The sequence below is a fragment of the Scyliorhinus torazame genome, chromosome 5, assembly GCF_047496885.1.
Source record: "Scyliorhinus torazame isolate Kashiwa2021f chromosome 5, sScyTor2.1, whole genome shotgun sequence".
Classification (NCBI taxonomy): Eukaryota; Metazoa; Chordata; class Chondrichthyes; order Carcharhiniformes; family Scyliorhinidae; genus Scyliorhinus; species Scyliorhinus torazame.
Window position 1 is genome coordinate 88,373,892 of NC_092711.1, and position 11,757 is coordinate 88,385,648.

Consider the following 11,757-nt stretch of genomic DNA (forward strand, 5'->3'; position numbering starts at 1 on the left):
TTTTGACCACGTTATGAGCCTCTTCCATTGATCTAATGGAATCTTTAACTTTTCTTGTTAGCCACGGTTGCATCACTTTTCCTGTTTGATTTTTATTCCTTAAATAAATCTATATTTGTTGTATATATGTGAAATAAAAGTCACAAAAATCCCAGAGGACCATCGGCTTCTCTCCTCGCTGAAATTCCTTTAGTTTATTTCAAATAGCTTGCAAGCTTACGCTCCCTCTGATGAAGGCAGGAGACCCATGTCTCTTGAAACTCCCAGAGCGAGTGAGACAAAGGGAGGCAACACATACATGAGGTCTCATATACATTCATGCAGCATCACGTGCCACATACACGAATACAAGATTCCGATAGGCCCTTTCCTTGACCTGGTCATATAATCTAACTGCCACTGATTCTGATAGGCTCATTACACATTCCTTTCCTTCCTCTGGGCCTCTGCCTCCCAGCATCCTTTGTGCAAAGAGCCAGTCCTGATAGCCACCCCTCCCCCTCTCGCCATGCTTTGCCCATCTCTTTGTTCACTCCCTGCAACCTGAATTAATGTCCATAATGCACTATTCTAACTGGTCATCCCAGTCTAATGCTCTTTTCTTTAGTTCAATTCCTCAATTTAACCTGAGGGTCAGCAAACCTCAGGCGAGGGGCCTGGTTGAGAAGGTGGGGCCTTCATGAATAAACTCAGCCAGTACGGGAGTTGAATCCTCACTGTTGGCCTTGCTCTGCATCACAAACAGTAGTCCAGCCAACTGAGCAAACCGACCCCTGATAAATATGTAATAATTCTTTAAATATTAAGTATTCCCTGCACCAATCATTTTCCCAGTCCACATCGGACAACTTCCTCCTCAAAGCCTGATAGTTTTCTTCGATGAGGAACACTCAGATAACTTAAACAAAAGAACCACGTAACCACCAGGGCCCATCTCCAAGACAACGTGGCCTGGTTCGAAAGTTCCAAAAAGAAATGGAAACTAAATATCTTCAACTTCCAAACACCCTTTCACTCCGAGATCCTTGTGCAATTTGAAGCCAGGAATTAGCAACAAGGCTCAAACAGCATCAGCCCACTGGAGCCAAAGTAGTGAGACCGGCCAGTACAGCAGAAAGGAACCCTCCAACCATCCCCACTGACCACCTGTCATAATGACCAAAATGCAGTCCTGGGTGTAGAGCAGAAACAATAACAGCAGAATCCAACCCCATAATCAATTGTGAAATTGTTGGCGTCACAGCAGGTGCGATGAAGTATGCAATCCCATCGCACATTGAGAGGTGGATGGCGTCTCTCCAGTGTGAACTCGCTGGTGTCTCCGCAGATGAGATAACTGAGTGAATCCCTTTCCACACTGAGAGCAGGTGAATGGCCTCTCCCCAGTGTGAATTTGCTGATGTCTCTGCAGGGTGGATGACCGAGTGAATCCTTTCCCACACTGAGAGCAGCTGAATGGCCTCTCCCCAGTGAGAGCTCGCTGGTGTCTCTGCAGGCTTGATGAATCAATGAATCCCTTCCCACACTGAGAACAGGCGAATGGCCTCTCCCCAGTGTGAACTCGCTGGTGTGACTGCAGGGTGGATAATTGAGTAAATCCCTTCCCACACTGAGAGCAGGTGAATGGCCTCTCCCCAGTGTGAACTCGCTGGTGTCTCCGCAGGTTGGCTGAATCGCTGAATCCCTTCCCACACTCAGAGCAGGTGAATGGCCTCTTCCCAGTGTGAACTCGCTGGTGTGACTGCAGGTGAGATAACTGAGTGAATCCTTTCTCACACTGGGAACAGATGAACGGCCTCTCCCCAGTGTGAACTCGCTGATGTGACTGCAGGTGAGATAACTGAGTGAATCCCTTCTCACACTGGGAGCAGGTGAACGGCCTCTCCCCAGTGTGACTGCGTCGATGAGTTCCCAGCTCTGATGGGGCTTTGAATCCCTTCCCACAGTCCGCACATTTCCACGGTTTCTCCATGTTTTGGGTCTCCTCGTGTCTCTCCTGGGTGGATGATCAGCTGAATCCTTGACCACACACACAACACGGGGACGGTCTTTACCTGCTGTAAATGGTATGATGTTTGTTCAGGCTGTGTAACTGGTTAAAGCTCTTTCCACAGTCAGTTCACTGGAACACTCTCACTCGGGTGTGTGTTGTGTGGGTCTCGGTGCTTTTCCAGTCACATTGATGTTTCAAATCTATAGAAGCCAACAGATCAGACAAACATTTCTTCTAGATTCAAAGGTCAAGCACGGGCTTGGAGGGCCGAAGGGCCTGTTCCTGTGCTGTACATTTCTTTGTTCTGTACATATTCAGGTTGTAAGGAATCGAGTGACTCTGTCACACCGAGACTTGACTATTGAGATTTCTGTCTGTAATTCCTCCTCGTCTAATATCCTGTAAAAACAATTTACAAAAGTCATGACTGTCAATACAGGATAGAAACTCAGAATGGACAATTCTAGTTTTGGTGGCATATTTTTTCCTCTCTTATTCCCCTAAAGTTGTAAACATTCTCCCTCCATTCTCACTCTGCTGACTCTAATATTCACCCTCCCTATTCTCCTGAAGGTGCTGATTCAGGCTGATTGACAGATCCAAGCTCACAACTTCCTGTCCAGGAGATCACAACAAATATGAGCTGCAGTTGGCCATTCGGCCCATCAAGCCTGAACCATTCAATGGGATCATTTGCCGATCTACCTCAGCACCGTTTTCCCCACACTATCCCCATGTCCCTCGACATCTTCAATATCTTGAAACCTATCAGTCTGTGTCTTGAAAATACTTGATGACTGATTCTCCAGAATGCTCTGAGGGAGGGAATTCCAAAGCTTCACCACATCCTCAAATAAAGAAATCCCTCCTCATCTCAGCTTTCTCTCCATTTACCTGCCAGTTCCGCATAACACTTGACATCCTGAATCAGAAATATGTCTGTGCCGGGGTGTCTGGTATTTGATACGGGTGCGGGAGCTGCTATTCCGCAGGTTCTAGTGCCGCTCACCTCAAATCTGTCACTGATCCTGATAGCCTGGCACTCATCTACCTAATCCTTGAATTCATATTTGTTACCATGTCTCTGGAAGACTTCAGGGTTCGGATTGGTAGGATTATGCCAGTAAAAGTGAAATCCGTTGATAAACAGCGCAGGTGGATTCAGCGGGAATGGAGCCGCCTTTTCAACATGGCGGCCTGACCCTTGGGAGGTCTCTCGACCCCGCCCTCTCCGGGGCTCTCTGGGAGGCGGCAAAAATGATGACTACCAAAATTATCCGTGTTACTGACCAGAGGCTGAGTGTGCTGACTCAATATCTGTGAGCTCATAAGGCCCAGCTCCAAAACGCCATGAAGATGCTCGATGATCCGGAGGAGAGAATCCTGAACATTCAGTAAGATGCCTACTCGACGGAGACAATAATTCAATCCTTTGAAAACCAGCCGAGTGGCGTGGCGGAGGTCCTGGAGGACTGAGGGTCGGAGAAAGAACATCCGAGTCGTCGGTCTGTCCAATGGTCATCATAGAATTTACAGTGTAGAAGGAGGCTACTCGGCCCATCGAGTCTGCACCTTGGAAACAGGACCCCATCCAAGCCCATACCCCATCCCTGTAACCCAGTAATCCCACCTAACCTTTTATTTGGGCACTAAGGGCAATTTATCATGGCCAATCCACCTAACCTGCACATCTTTGGACTGTGGGAGGAAACTGGAGCACCCGGAATAAACCTACGCAGACACGGGGAGAATGTGCAGATTCCAGACAGACAGTGACCCAAGCCGTGAATCGAACCTGTGACCCTAGAGCTGTGAAGCAACTGTGCTACCGTGCTGCCCATGAATGCTGTTTTTTTCTGTCCATTCAAGTGTGGAGGGTAAGGCTCCCGTTAGGTTCTGCGAGGATCGACTGCCACGTTTTCTCAAGTTGGATGTGAAGCCTGGGCGTTTCAAATTAGAAACGGTGCATCGGTCTTTGAGGCCGAGGGATAGTTTTCATCCCAGGCCTGTAATCATTCACTTCCACAACTTGAAAGAATGTCCTGGAGAGGGAACGGCGAGGTAGCACCTGGCCCAGGAAGGAGTGAGGATTTACTTCTTCCAGGACTTTTTGGCAGCAACACAAACGAAGCATCGAAGCTTTGATGAAGTTCAAAGGCAGCTCAGGGCTGTGGTGAGTGAATTATGTCAGGCTTTATCCTGCAACCCGAAAAATGGTATCCAACAACTCCATCAAGTCGTTCAACAATCCAACTATTGCCTTGGCCTTCATTAAATCCATGGAGGGATGATTTGCAGCTCGGACTAACTCAGGTTCTAATCCGGATTCTTTCCCTGTCATAATATTGTCTGAATTTCAGAATCACAGAAATACACATAGGGACAGGAGTAGGCCATTCAGCCTCTCGAGTCTGTACGCCATTTAGTGAGATCAGGCTGATCTGTGACCTAACTCCATATCCATTAATATCTTTGCTTAACAAAACTCTACCTCAGATTTAAACTTAACAACTGATCCAGTTTCACCTGCTGTTTGTGGGAGAGAGTTCCAAACCTCTGCCACCCTGCGTATGAAGAATTTCTTCCTGACACCTGTACTGAGCGGTCTAGCCCTTATTTTTAGACAATGATCCCGAGTTTTAGAATCTCCAACCAGTGGAAATAGTTTATCTTCATCGACCCTGTCGTTCCCTGTTAATAGCTCAAATACTTCAATTAGATCACACCTTAAATGTCTAAATTTTAGCAAAAACAGGCGTATTTGTGGTTAAAACTTTGGATCAGAGCCGCTGCATTCTCTCCCTCGCCTCCCACAGCATCCTGGGATACAATTCATCCAGAGCTAGTAATCTAATAATGGCAGGGTAGCAGAGTGGTTAGCACTGCTGCTTCACAGCACCAGGGACCCGGGTTCGATTCCGAGCTTGGTTCACTGTCTGTGTGGAGTCTGCACGTTTTCCCTGTGTCTGCGCGGGTTTCCTCAGCATGCTCCAGTTTCCACCCACAAGTCCCAAAAGATGAGCTTGTAAGGTGAATTGGACATGCTGAATTCTCCCTCTGTGTACCCGAACAGGCGCCGGAATGTGGCGACTACGGGATTTTAATAGTAACTTCATTGCAGTGTTAATGTCAGCCTACTTGTGACACTAATGATAAAGATTATGAATGGGCCGAAGGGCCTCTTTCCGTGCTGTAAAACTCTATGATTCTAAAGATAGAGGTGGGAGAGGGAGGGAGATTGAGAAGGAGTTTATAGAGAAACTGCCAAAGCCACAACATTCACCAGCTCCAAGGACACACTTTAGCTCCCTTTCCAATCTGAAAGCAGCCTGAGCTGGATTTACATTCCCCTTAATTGATCATTGCTGGGTGATAATCCTGTACTTCCTCACCTCACACCACTGTGACAGCACCTTCACCACACAGACTGCAGCAACTGACCAAACATCACCTTCCCAGTTATTCCTGAAGGCACCGCCTTTCCAACCTGGCCCCTTGCCTGAGGTGTGGTGATCCTCAGGTCACATCACCGCCGGTCAGCTCTCTCCCGGGACCAGGCCCTGGTTCACAGACGCCATCTTGGGGAAACAGAGCGCATGCGCTGGCGTCTTGGTGACGCAACAACTAGTGGGTTTCTGTTCCCAGCCGGGTCTTAGTGCCGGTGAGAATATTGCAGTGAAACAGGTTTTAAATAAGTTTCACCTACTCCCAGGATCCAGCTGATCTTTGTAGCCTGGAGGTGTCTATGGATCACGGATACATTTAGTGTGAGAAGCTGCAGCCTCTATATAGCTACCTGAAGGGGATTATACAGCGTTTGATTACATTTCGTGGTCCTTTCCAGTTCATTATCAGGATGTTTGTGTGATATTTTCTTCCCCTCAGAGTGATATTTCTTCATTTAAAATACTTTCAGCAGCAAGCTTACTGGTGATTTTTTAAAGGAAAGGAGGTTATTTATTATCACACTATTTCCTGGACGTTTGAAAATCTCAGTCTCTCGTCTATTTCACACTCACTGACACATACACAGAAATTAGGTACAAGTCAAGTTGAAGCTGTAATGATGAAAATGGAATGTCGACTGCAATCTTTATATTGCTGCAGGTCTGTGGTCTTCTTGTTGAGCTGGTCCTTTAGTTGGAGTCAAGGGTTTTTAGAAACAAATAATTCTCATGAGGCTCTGAAGCTTCTTGTCGATGAATAGCCAGGAGGTTGGTTCTCAGGTGGGCTTGGAAGCTGGAATAAGTTCAGTACTGTGGCTGCACTGGGAGACATTCAGCTCTGCTGGTTCAGCTGCTTCAGATGCTTCTCACACACACATTTGCTTTGTTCGGGGTTTATTATACTGCATCCCTGACAATTAACTGCAGGGTTAAAACTCTGAGACCCAGAACACTCCGATACAATAGCAGTTTACGATGCTCACTCACGCTTATCTCTGCCCCAATTCGAGCTCATTCTCCGGTGTTCAATACGGCACTTGGAGACTAACAGTGCCGTGATTTCATATTCCTCAAATGCTGGTTCATACTGACACATCGAGACATTTAAACTTCACAGGTGGCTCTAAGTTTCCTTATTCAGGTCCGTGTTTAACTAATTATTGGTCACAGAATCGAATATTGCCCACAGTTTAATGTCCATAATAACCTGTTAAATTGCAGCTATCTTGGCAGAGTTTGCGGATCTTACAGTCTATAATATCTAGTATCCTTGTGCTGAGCGTAAGATCTTGAATCTAACCTTGGGCCTGGTTAAAACAGTGAATTGTAGCTGGGTGAGGACCTTGGAGGTGGGTGGGTGGTTACTCTGGCTGCCGACTGTGTTGCGTGGTTTTGTCTATTCCCAGTGGCTCCTCAGAGGGAGCATGCGGTATCCACCGGAATGCTTGACACCTTCCACAACCACACCTCAGCGGACAGCTGTTTCAGAGACACTGGGAACAATATTCTGGTTCAGTTAGGAAGGTTCCCTACACTTTGGTTGGGACTTCTAGCTGATTTTGTTCTTTTTGTGTGACTGGACCACATGCTTGGGGAAAGCAACAGAGGAAAGAAGGTTCGATAGAAACTAGAATGATCTGTTGTGAATTTCTATCCTATTCATACAGTGCTCATTTTTGGAAACCTCTTTTTCAGAGCATTAGAACGGGAGGTTTGGCAGCTGGGCAACTCGAACCAAACATCATATTGAGATCTGACGGTGTCACTCAATTCATTACGACCTAAAAAGCACAAACTTTCAATGTGTTTGTCTGTTCTGTCTGTGGGCAAAGATTTCAAATATCAGTGTGACTGGAAAAGCACCGACACACACACAGCACATACCCGAGCGAGAAAGTTCCAGTGAACTAACTGTGGAAAGAGATTTAACCAGTTTCACAGCCTGAAAGAACACCACACCATTGACAGCAAGGAAAGACTGTACACGTGCTCTGTGTGTGGACGAGGATTCAACTGATCATTGGGTTGGATTGGATTGGATTTGTTTATTGTCACGTGTACCGAGATACAATGAAAAGTATTTTTCTGTGAGCAGCTCAACAGATCATTAAGTACATGAAAAGAAATGGGAATAAAAGAAAATACATAATAGGGCAACACAAGGTACACAATGTAACTATGTAAGCACCGGCATCGGATGAAGCATACAGAGGTGTAGTGTCAATTAGGTCAGTCCATAAGAGGGTTGGTTAGGAGTCTGGTAACAGCGGGAAGAAGAGGACTTCTGGTGGTGGCTATGAAGGAGTAAGTCACACATTTGCTGGCTCCCACTCGAGTCAGCATTTTGGGCCTTTTCCCCCAATTTTCTACCGGACTCGAATTGTAAAACTGATGACAGAGGCAATTGTGTACTGAATTCCCACATTGGTGCATGGAGAGAAGGACTAGACGTGCTCATCAAGGCAGAAACAGAAAGTCAGAGAACGCTTGGGCTGAAGCTGCAGCAGGAGACAGCATAGCGGATGACCGGACCTCTGGTTTGTCGACCCAGCAGTCTCTGGAGCAGCTGATGCAAGTTATTCAGGAAGGCTTTGCTAAGCAGAAACTGGACAGCTTGGACCCGATAAAAGAGTCAATTGAGCGGCTGGAGCTTAGATTGGACGCCCAAGATTGGGCGATCCAGAAGGTAGAGAAGGCACTGGCTGAGCAGGAGGAACACCAAACTGCGGTGGAGTTGGAGGTGGGGATGCTGAGAGACCAGCAGAAGAAGTCCCTGGAGAAGGTGGAGGACCAAGAGAATAGGTCTCGCCGGCAGAAATTGAGAATTGTTGGGCTCCCGGAGGGGTCTGAAGGAGCGGACGCTGGGGCATACATCACGGACATGTTTGAGAAGCTGCTGGGGGATGGGGCATTCCCCCGACCCTTGGAGGTGGACAGGGCTCACAGAGCGCTCGCGAGGAAGCCGTGAATGGGAAACCCCCTGAGGGCAATGGTCGTGAGATTCCACAGGTACTTGGATAAGGAGCGCATTCTACAATGGGCCAAGCAGACGCGGAGCTGTAAGTGGGATAACAGTATCCTGCGGATCTATCAGGACCTGAGTGTGGAGGTGGCCAGGAGAAGAGCAGGCTTCAACCAGATCAGGTCAATCCTTTTTAAGAAAAAGGTGAAGTTCAAACTGTTGTCTCCGGTCCATCTTTGGGTCATGCGTGAGGAGCAGCACTTTTATTTTGAATCACCTGAGGACGTGCTGGACTTCGCGAAAAGGAAAGGACTGGTGGTGGACCGAGAACTTTTGAACTTTGCTGCAATGTTCATGTTTTTTTTTGGTGTTTCTGTTCTTTTTTTTTAAAAAGTTTCTTATTTCTCGTTTTCTGGAAGCTCTTTGTAATGCATTTTGCATTGATTTGGGACCAGCGGTAGAGCTGAGTGAGTTAAGGTTTTCATTTGCACTGTTGGGGGATGGAGGTCTGCTTGTTTAGATTTTGGTGTTTTCTATTGGGCAATTGTGTGGGGATTGTATGATGTTGGAGTTTATTTGTATGAGTGAGGGGAGGGTGGTGCGGGAACAATAGGTGGGAGACAATCCAGCGCCAGGGATGGGGGCCACCAAGCGAGCTGGGCGGGCTTGCTCACGGAAGCGCAATGGGGGGGGGGTGCATATGTTCGGTTTATTAAAGGGTTTCGGTTACAGAGTGTTGTTACTGGGGGAGGGAGGGGATGAATGTTCTGCTGACGAAGGAGGGATTTGGGCTAAGGGACAGAGAGGAGGTTGGGGGCGGAGGCTGTCGTGGAGCATGGGCTGCAGGTGGGCCCATAAAAGGGGATGGCTGATCGTTGAAAGGGTGGGTGGGGCAATGAGTCCTCCCACGAGGCTGATCACCTGGAATGTTTGAGGGTTAAATGGGCCGGTCAAGAGGGCACATGTGTTCGCGCGTCTTAGGGGACTGAAGGCAGACGTGGTAATGTTGCAGGAGATGCACCTTAGAGTAACTGATCAGATTAGATGGAGGAAAGGCTGGGTCAGTCTGGTCTTTCAATCGGGTCTAGACACAGAGACTGGAGGGGGTCGTGATCCTGATCAATAAACGGGTGCTGTTTGAGGCGGGTAGAATAATTTCAGATGTGGGAGATCGGTACATTATGGTCCGTGGGAAACTGGAGGGGATGCAGGTGGTATTAGTATATGTGTACGTGCCAAATTGGGATGATGTGAAGTTTATAAAGAGGATGCTGGGGAAGATACCGGACCTGGACTCACACATTTTGGTCATAGGAGGGGACTTCAACATAGTTATTGGCCCTGGCTTGGACCGGTCAAGCTCGAAAACGGGCAGGGTGCCAGCGATGGCAAAGGAACTAAAAGGGATCATGGAGCAGACGGCGGCAATATGGCCTCCCCTCTGGTCGGACAATCTACGTACTGTGTTAGAAAAGCTTCCTGGACACACTGCACAAACACCACTCCATCCAAACTATTTGATCTAAAGAGTTTCCACTCAATGTTTGGGAAGTTGAAGTCACCCATGCCTACTACCCTGTGACTTCTGCACCTTTCCAAAATCTGTTTCCCAATCTGTTCCTCCACATCTCTGCTACTATTGGGGGGCCTATAGAAAACTCCCAACAAGGTGACTGCTCCTTTCCTATTTCTGACTTCAACCCATACTGCCTCAGTAGGTAGATACTCCTCGAACTGCCTTTCTGCAGCTGTTATACTATCTCTAATTAACAATGCCCCCCCCCCACCTCTTTTACCACCCTCCCGAATCTTATTGAAACATCTATAACCAGGGACCTCCAACAACCATTTCTATCCAAGTTTCCGTGATGGCCACCACATCGTAGTCCCAAGTACCGATCCATGCCTGGCGTTCACCCACCTTGTTCCTGATGCTTCTTGCGTTTAAGTACATACACTTCAACCCATCTCCGTGCCTGCAAGTACTCTCCTTTGTCAGTGTTCCCTTCCCCACTGCCTCACTACACGTTTTCCCGTCCTGAATATCGTCTAACTTAGTTGCTGGACTACAAATCCGGTTCCCATTCCCCTGCCAAATTAGTTTAAACCCTCCCGAAGTGTACTAGAAAACCTCCCTCCCAGGATATTGGTGCCCCTCTGGTTCAGATGCAACCCGTCCTGCTTGTACAGGTCCCACCTTCCCCAGAATGCACTCCAATTATCCAAATACCTGAAGCCCTCCCTCAAACACCATTCCTGCAGCCATGTGTTCAACTGCACTCCCTCCCTATTCCTAGCCTCGCTATCACGTGGCACCGGCATCAAACCAGAGATGACAAATCTGTCTGTCCTGGCTTTTAACTTCCAGCCTAACTCCCTAAACTTGTTTATTACCTCCACACCCCTTTTCCCACCTACGTCGTTGGTACCAATGTGCACCATGACTTCTAGCTGCTCCCCCTCCCTCTTACGGATCCTGAAGACACGATCCGAGACATCCCTGGCCCTGGCAACCAGGAGGCAACATACCTTCCGGGAGTCTCGCTCGCGACCACAGAATCTTCTATCTATTCCCCTAATCATTGAATCTCCTATTACTATTGCTTTTCCAGTCTCCCCCTTCCCTTCTGAGCCCCAGAGTCAGACTCAGTGCCAGAGACCTGGCCGCTGGGGCTTTCCCCCGGTAGGTCATCCCCCCCCAACAGCATCCAAAACGGTATACTTGTTTTGAAGGGGAAGGGCCACGAGGGATCTCTGCACTGTCTGCCTGTTTGTTTCCTTTCCCCTGACTGTAACCCAGCTACTCTTGTCCTGTACCTTGGGTGTGGTTACCTCCCTGTAACTCTTCTCTATAACCCCCTCTGCCTCCCGGATGATCCGAAGTTCATCCAGCTCCAGCTCCAGTTCCCTAACACGGTCTCCAAGGAGCTGGAGTTGGGTGCACTTCCCGCAGGTATAGTCAGCGGGGACACTGGTGGTATCCCTCACCACCCACATCCTACAGGAGGAGCATGCAACTGGCCTAGCCTCCATCCCCTCTTACCTTACAGAATATAGCTGCCCTGTGGACCAACTGGACCTCCGCCCTCCGACTCTGCTCCCAGTCAGTTGCACTCTCTGTAAACTCCTGGCTCCCTTCTCACTCTTTGAGGAAATGTAGGAAACAAAATGAAAGGAACACCTTACTCCCTCCTCACCCAACTCCCTCAGTCACCAAACTCTCACTATAGCACTCAAATGCACCAAATTCAGCACTCAGTGAAAACAAAGTCTGCACTGTCGGTGGATCACATTTATACTGTGAATCTAGCCTCTGAAAACTGGCCTAATCCAATGAACTAACGGTTCGTCCCGGA

The 11,757-nt window shown here is 48.1% G+C and overlaps 1 protein-coding gene across 1 annotated transcript in view; it reads right to left on the reverse strand.

The window, feature by feature from the left end:
• LOC140418828 (uncharacterized) overlaps window positions 1–5,571 on the reverse strand; it is a 178,025-nt gene extending 172,454 nt beyond the window's left edge. Inside the window, exon 1 of the transcript XR_011945360.1 lies at window positions 5,386–5,571. The gene's annotated coding sequence lies outside the window, so the exon portion shown is untranslated. The remainder of the gene's footprint in view (window positions 1–5,385) is intronic.
• Between the last annotated feature and the right edge of the window lie 6,186 nt (window positions 5,572–11,757).